The following is a 7,945-nucleotide window of genomic DNA, read 5'->3' on the forward strand; positions in this document are numbered from 1 at the left end:
TGAGAAGGCACTGAGCAAGGTAGAAGATGCCTTTTTCGGGATAATGGGAAGTGACGACGCGAGCTGCTCTCTGTACGATAGTCCAGAGTCCAGACTACTGTCTCAGCTGCTGAATTTGCTGCAGAAAGAAGTAGGCAGGCACCTAGCCCAATCAAAATGAGGCAGTGGCTGCCTGCAATTTGTGGAATTAAAAGTACAAGCAAACTGCATGTTGACCACATGTACAAACTGAAGAAAAATTCCAAGCTCAAGTGGGTACTCGATCCGCTGAAATTCTATACTGTCGCTTTCTGTACACCTGCTCATGGTGGGTTTCCATTGTTCTCTGCACGGTTGGTATGTCGTCCTGTTGTTATCTACTTCCTCTGATGGAGTGACCCTGTCTTTCTTTTTTGTAGCCTGGGTCTTTTCACACCATTCATCTTGTGCCATCATAAGAAGTAAGAAGGAGGCTGCATTTACTTGCGCATGCCTAACATAAGGTGCCAATCTCTGGGCAATGCTTGAAACAGTAGTAGCTGATTATTTGTTGTTCCATGTGAATCTCTTATGCCAGTTTTGGATTACTTTTTTTCATCTTCATGTTCCTGGGAGCAAAAGTAGATAAAACGGGACAAATATTTGTACACCATTCCAAGTATCCTTGCCACACAAGAACCGACAAAGTGTCACATGTGGGTATTACATCTAAACAAATATAAGCATAGATACCACATACATTTTAAAAGCAACCAGCCAGACGAACTATATTTATGTATGCTAGAAATAGGCAAGTAAACAAATAGAGAAATATCAAGAAGACGGTACACTAATTGTTACGTGGAAAACCCTTGCGGGAAAAACCACGGGCACTCGATAGTGATCTTTCACTGATCAGGAGAGTATCTACAAACACATAGACTTAAAATGAGTCATCAACTCATCCCGAGGTATATATTGTTGGAGCAGAAACGGAAGGTAGAAGAATCAGTAAACACTCAGGATATTTGCGCTGCGTAAAGCGTTGCAGATTTTCTGCTTTGTTCTCCTCTTTATTTAAATAGGTCATCAGACGGAGGCCAGGGAGCATTTGGTTACTGGGTCTTTCCGATGGGAGATGGTAGCTCGGGATATTTTCAACCGGTTTGGATGGCGGTTATGTAATAGGATTGCTTAGATTTCCTATCTTTTTTAGCCAGCCGGTTGTGGCGTCTTTTCTCGGCTAGATCGTATTTCTAGCCCCTTTTTGGCTCTGTGTGAGCTATCTGTGCTTTTATTTTTTTGAGACCTTTGAAACCATGTTGACACTGCTTTTTGGTTAATAAGAGGGCCGTATGCATCTTTCTGATGCAGAGGCCGGGGAATCACCCCTTTTCCAAAAAAAAAAATTAGCTCAACTAACTAACAGAGAGATCTGAATCTTGTGCCATGTTCAAGCTGTGCGGACGTGCCATCATCCCACGTCCCTTGACCATCCCCCAATTTCTAAGCCACTATGGCTGGTAGTCGTGCGATCCCACTAGCCGATCGTAATAACATGCAGCTACTGATCCGTCCATGTCGTGAACAGCCTCATGCTGCATGGACCGGTTTTTATTTTTGCTAGAAAAAAACCTACGAGATGACATGACATGATTACAGAATTCAACATATATAAGTGGCATATGAGTGAGTCGAGGCAAAACGGAAACCTAAACCGGCTTCCGCTGCAATCGACCCTGGCTTCTCACTAGAACTTGGATCATATATCAGCATGCATTCATTACTTGCTGCAATGCAAGTGCACTGAAAGGCACGGGATATGGATTAGAAGAGGGTTCCTGCATGAGTGTTTGGTATGCCTCCCGCATGATTGGCCTTGCTTGTGGAGAAGATTCCAAGCAAGAGAAGGCCAGCTTGATGAGCAGAGCTAAGCTATTCTCTCCCGTTGTTGTTGGTGTCGTCGGCCGTTGGTCCAGAATATCATTCACCAATAAACCTTGTTCCCCCCTTGGCAAATTATCGCCCAATAGATCCCTTGGATGCTTCCCCATGATTACCTCTAGCACAACCACGCCAAAGCTATAGACGTCACATTTCTCCGTCACAACAGATGTGTATGACAGTTCTGCACAAAATCAAATTATTAGAATCAGGAACAAATGGATAGAGGTGAATTCTTCTGAGGTGAGAAGAAAGGTTATATTAGTACATACCAGGAGCTATGTAGCCATACGTTCCTGCTAGTGCACTCCAATTTGATGAATCGGGCTTTAGAATCCTTGCCGTGCCGAAATCTGAGACGAAAGCCTTGAAGGTTGTATCAAGCAAGATGTTGTTGCTCGTGATATCTCGGTGTATTATAGGTGGACTGCATTCGTGGTGCAAATAAGATATGGCTTGAGCCACATCAGTTGCAAGAGCAATTCTCTTCTGCCAATCTAATTCCTTTGCTAGCTCCTCATTTTCCAATGTCATGTGGAGGCTGCCCTGCTCAATGTAGTCGTAGACAAGAAATTTATACACTAGATGGGAGCAGAATCCATACATTTTGACAATGCTTCGTTGTCGGATCTGTGCTAAGATTTCCATTTCTCTGCGAAATCTTCTTTCATCATCCAACTCTTCTCCGTTCTGATGAAGCTTCTTCACAGCAACTAGCTGCCCGTCTTGAAGTTGTGCCTTGTATACTTTGCCGTATCCTCCTGTTCCAATGATGTACTTATCATTGAAGTCTTCTGTTGCCCTTACAATATCGTCAAATGCCAATCTTCCGTCAAAATTCCAAACAGTCCCTTGCTTCAGCTGTGACACCTTCTTGTGGTTTTCTCTTGTTACGACTAAGAATTATTAAGACAAGAATTGCAGCAACAATGGCGAAACCCACCACAATTACAATTGGCAAAAGCAAACCAAGTGTATTCCGTTTAGGGTGAACAACTAGTAGAGTCGAATAACAAGGTGTCAGGCCAGAGAGGTTACCACACAGACCTTTATTGGGAAGAAACCAACTTGCCGAAGCATTTTGGAGTAGCCGTGCTGTTGGGATTGGTCCTTCCAAGTTGTTGTAGGACACATCAAGTGTTGAAAGGCTCACCATACTTGCAAAGGAGTATGGAATGCTGCCACTGAACTGATTATGTGATAGATTCAGAAATTGTAGCTTCTCCAACTTCCCAAATTGCTGGGGCAACACACCACTTAGGTTATTGTTGCTCACATCTAACATGATCTGCAGGGCCGCTAAATTTCCAACCGCACCAGGCAAACTCCCACTGAACTTGTTGTTGTTGATCTTCAAGGACAGTAGTTTTGTGCATGACCCTAGTTTCTCAGGTATTAATCCATCCAGTCTGTTCCCAGATATATCAAGGTTTTCTAGATTGCTTAGCTTGCCTATTTGTGTAGGTATGGATCCAGATAACTGATTCGATGATAAGTCTAGGTAATATAGATTTGCTAAACTAAAGATTTCAGGTGGAATCTCACCACTGAGATGATTAGAATCGAGTCTTAGCACTGCTAGGTTCGACAATTTAGAAACGGTACGGGGTATGGAACCCGTGATCATATTATGTGCTAGTGTTAGTACTTTTAGCTGGGTAGATGCTCCTAGATTTGGTGAGATGTGACCAGTGATTCTATTGGATGCCAAGTTCATCCATGTGAGATGTGGATACGCACCAAAATGCTGAGACATATCACCTGTTAGTTGGTTCAACTTAATGTCAATTATAACCAAACTTGTGCATGTCTTTAAACTCCTTGGAATGGGGCCATTGAACATATTTGATGCGACAACGAGATCTTGAAGTTTTCCACCTGAACAAATATTTGCAGGTAAAGGTCCTGAAAGTGAGTTGTTTGTTATCACGAGATTAACAAGGTTTGTGAGGTTTCCAAACTCTCGAGGAAGAGAACCTGATAATTTGTTACTGAAGATTCGCAGATCATGGATGCTTTGCAGCTTCCCAAAAGTTTTTGGTATTGATCCTGAAATTTGGTTCAGATGCAACCTTAAAGTTTCAAGGTTCATCAGATTGCCAATCTCTTTGGGGATGGAACCGGTTATCTGATTTGTAGAGAGGGATAGTGCTACTAGCTTGGTAATATTTCCTAAGCTGGCAGGAATAGAGCCAGATATTTGGTTGCCTGCAAATTCTAATACTTGGAGATTTAGCAGTTTACCCAATTCTGAAGGTATTGGGCCTGTGATTTGATTTTCGTAGAGACTGAGGTTATTGAGCATAGTGAGGTTGCCTAGTTCTGGGGGTATTGAGCCTGTGATTTGATTTCGGTACAACAAAAGTTGGTTTAACATATGGAGGTTGCCTAGTTCTGGGGGTATTGGGCCTGTGATTTGATTATCGGAGAGAATAAGTGTGTTCATCTTAGTAAGATTGGTTATGGAGATTGGAATTGGACCTGAAAAATCATTTACATGAAGCGCAAGCTTTTGCAAATGGACTAGCCTGCCTAGTTCTTGGGGTATAGTTCCTGAAAGGTGGTTACTATGGAGAAACAAAGTATTTAGTTGGGTCAAATTTCCAAGGGTTTTTGGTATTGTGCCGCTTAATGTGTTGGTGCTTAGTTGTAGAAATTATAGGTTGACAAGCCTTCCAATCTCCTCAGGAATAGGACCTGATACCTTGTTTTGGCTAATGTCAAGAGTAGTTAACATTGTTAGGTTACCCAGAGATGCCGGAATATGTCCTATGAGTCTGTTAAATGAGAGACCAAGCAATCTGAGACTTTGCAGGGCACCAATCTCATAAGGAATTTTCCCTGTGAGTTTGTTATGTGCGAGACCAAGCACCCTGAGACTTTGCAGGGCACCAATGTCATAAGGAATTTTTCCTGTGAGCTGGTTGATTTGAAGATAAAGTTCCGAAAGAGCTGACAGGGAACTGATACTAGCTGGGAGTACACCATGGAGACTGTTGTTCTGAAGGCCAATATATGTAAGGAATGGAAGTGCTGAGAAGTTGAGCTCACCGAGCTGGCCACCGATGTCAGCATCCGGCAGGGAAATGTTGGTCACTACCCAAGGCATGCGGCGGCCATGGCGAATGGCTGTGCACATGATGCCCGTCCAGTTGCACGGGCTGATGTTTTCCTGCCAGGAGCTCATCTGCAGCGGTGGACTCACAAGTGTAGCTTTCCAGTGGAGGAGGGCCATGCGCTGAGACCTCAGCGAGATCCCTCCATGGCGTGCTGCATGTGCTTCTTCCAAGAGATGAAGGCATGACACTAGCATTAGGCAGTAGAGGTAGAACAAAGGTGTTGAGCAACATGGCTTGCTGCCTAGTGTTTGCATGGTGTGTTTGGCTGGGTGATGTGATTCAATACAAATTGCAACTCTACTGATGTTTAAATAGTGTTATGAGGTCCTCAGTGAACACACACGAGTTGAGTGGAAGTTGTTGCTGGATGACTATTCTTCAGTGCCACCATCTCTCCCTGCTGTAAGTTCCAAGCTCTGGTTCGGACGCTAGCATGTCCCTTTGGTGGCTGTTGCTGGGTTGCCAGTTTTTTCCTTCTTCAATGTCGCCATCTCTTCTTTTATTTTCTTTCGTCATTCCTGTGGAGAACACACACATGAATTGTTCATAGAAAGCAATACCTATGGGTACGCCTACGCATATCTTTCCCAATTCTCCGTCGACAACTTATGCACTGAATGGACTTGAGTTAACAACAATAATGCAGTAGAGTTTTCATTTGATGGTATATCTCCTGTCAATTTTTTTATAGTATTTCTTTGTTTATTTGATGGTTTCTCCTGTGATTTGTTTGATAGTATTTCTTTGGTAACTGCTTCAATTATGAAGAAACTGAAGCAGCTTGTGTCATATTTTCTAAAATGTTTCCGTTTTTGCTGTTCAGCTGGTACATAGAGCAAAAGATTTAGCTCAACGACTCGTGACCCGTGGCGCAACACAACTATTATTTGAGGGGAAATTCCGTGCTGGAATTATGTCCATGGTAAAAATAAAGGCTTCTGTGCTGAATTTTGTTTAAAACAAATCCTGGACCCCAAATCTTGATGGAAGTCATGTGTCGAGGGGAAATGAGGTAGTGGTTGTAACTTGTGGAGTTTTAAAGCCTGTGCAACCAAGCAGCATCTTCACCACACAAGCTGAAGTAAAAATCTAAGCTTAAGTGGGTTACTAGCACTTTCCGTACGTCTGTTGGCCCATGTATGTTGATTGCAACGAAAAAAGAAGAGAATATTTTGCACAAGGACTCGTGACTGGTAGCGCAGCGCAATGACAAATTAGTTGCTGCAAAATTGTGGTCCACACAAATCTTGGACCCCAAATCTTGTTGAATTGTGGCTGCAATTTGTGTTGAATTCAAAGGTGGTACAGCAGAGCAGTATCATCACCACACAATCTGAAGCAAAAATCCAAGCTCAAGTCGGTCACCGGCGCTTTCTGCAGGTCTGCCGGCCCACGTACGTGTTGGTTGCCGTGTAACATCCGACACACCAATATTCTCAGGTATGCCCTTTGTAATTTATGATTAATCAAAAGGGTGGAAATTGTTACTATTTCTTGCATACTTTAGAGAATAATAATCAGTAGAACCGAACTATTTCACTTAGGTACATCCATGCCAAAATTCAGTGTACGTACAAATTATCCAATCTCTCGAAACAGGCTCTCCCTCGGCTTTACAGATTAAGCACAAACCAGGGTTCATACATCAAGCAAGCACAGGTTTGGAAATGAGGCGAAAAAGGAAAAATATAAGCACAACCACATCAATGCTCTTGTTTGGACGCTGGCACATCCCTTTGGCAGCTGTTGCTGGGCTGCCTGTTTTCCATCTTCAGTGTGGCTATCTCTTCCTCTATTTTCTTTTCTCATCCATCCAGAAAAATGACACAGAATGTTTTAATTCTCCTTTGTCTTCAGTGCCGCAGCCTCGCTTTCTTCTAACAGTTTATATTTGATCATGTAACCTGTTACTGCTTCAGTCTTGAGCTATCCTCTATATGCTTCCCTTCTCAGTTTTCAGTACATAGAACAAAATAATTAGCTCAAGGACTCGTGGCTGGTGGCGCAGTGTAAGGAAATTCCGTGCTGTTGCCTGGTGGTAAAACTAAGGTTTCAGTGTTAAATTGTGGTTAGTACAAATGCTGGGACCCAAGTCTTGTTGGAAGTCATGTGCCAGAGGAAAACGGTGAAGTGGCACTGTACAACCATACAAGTCATGTGGAATTCATAGCCTGTACAGCAAGCAGAATCTTCACCACAAAAACTGACGCAAAAATCCAAGCTCAACTTGGTCGACGCCTGCCGGCCCACGTACGTTGTCGATTTCTTGTAACATCTAACACGCCAATATTCCCAGGTATGCCCCTTTGTAATTTATGCGTAATCAATATTCTGTCGAAAATCTGAGAAGGCACTGAGCAAGCTAGAATAACATTTGCTTTGGAATAATGGCGAGTGATAATGGGGGTGCTCGCCGTACGGTGGTTGTACATCCTCACTAGCTGAGCTTAATTATGATGGATTTTCAGTGTTGAATGGGTATCCGCTTCTCTTATGAGTATGTACATGGCTGTCTTATGTTGGAAGTTGTTATCTGAACTCTGAACTTGTTAGAAATGGTTTCTGAACTCAGAACTCTGAACCGGTATCCACTTCTCTTATCTCCTTCTGTGTCAGAAAGGGATAAAGGGAGCTGTTCTCTGAGCTCGATAATTGTTCAGTGGTATGTTCGCTGCTAAATTTCCTGAAGAGAGAAGTTGGCATGCACCTAACCAAGCTGAAACAAGTCATCAGTCATAACGGGAAAGCAAGTGTGGTGAAAATTATGTTTTGTCTTAAGCTATTCTCTGCAGTACTAATGTTCCCCTTTTCTATTTTCAGATGCTGCATAGTAGTAGAACAAAATATCAATTGTGGGAAAAATTCCATGCTAGAAATTCTGTCGATGGTAAGGATAAAAGGTTTTTCCTTGATGGTATCCCCTG

General features: G+C 42.8%; 1 pseudogene; it reads right to left on the bottom strand.

Annotated features, from left to right (window-relative positions):
* Positions 1-959: 959 nt before the first annotated feature.
* LOC125541396 lies at positions 960-5,285 on the bottom strand (annotated as a pseudogene).
* Between the last annotated feature and the right edge of the window lie 2,660 nt (positions 5,286-7,945).

This window comes from Triticum urartu, chromosome 1 (assembly GCF_003073215.2).
Source record: "Triticum urartu cultivar G1812 chromosome 1, Tu2.1, whole genome shotgun sequence".
Lineage (NCBI taxonomy): Eukaryota > Viridiplantae > Streptophyta > Magnoliopsida > Poales > Poaceae > Triticum > Triticum urartu.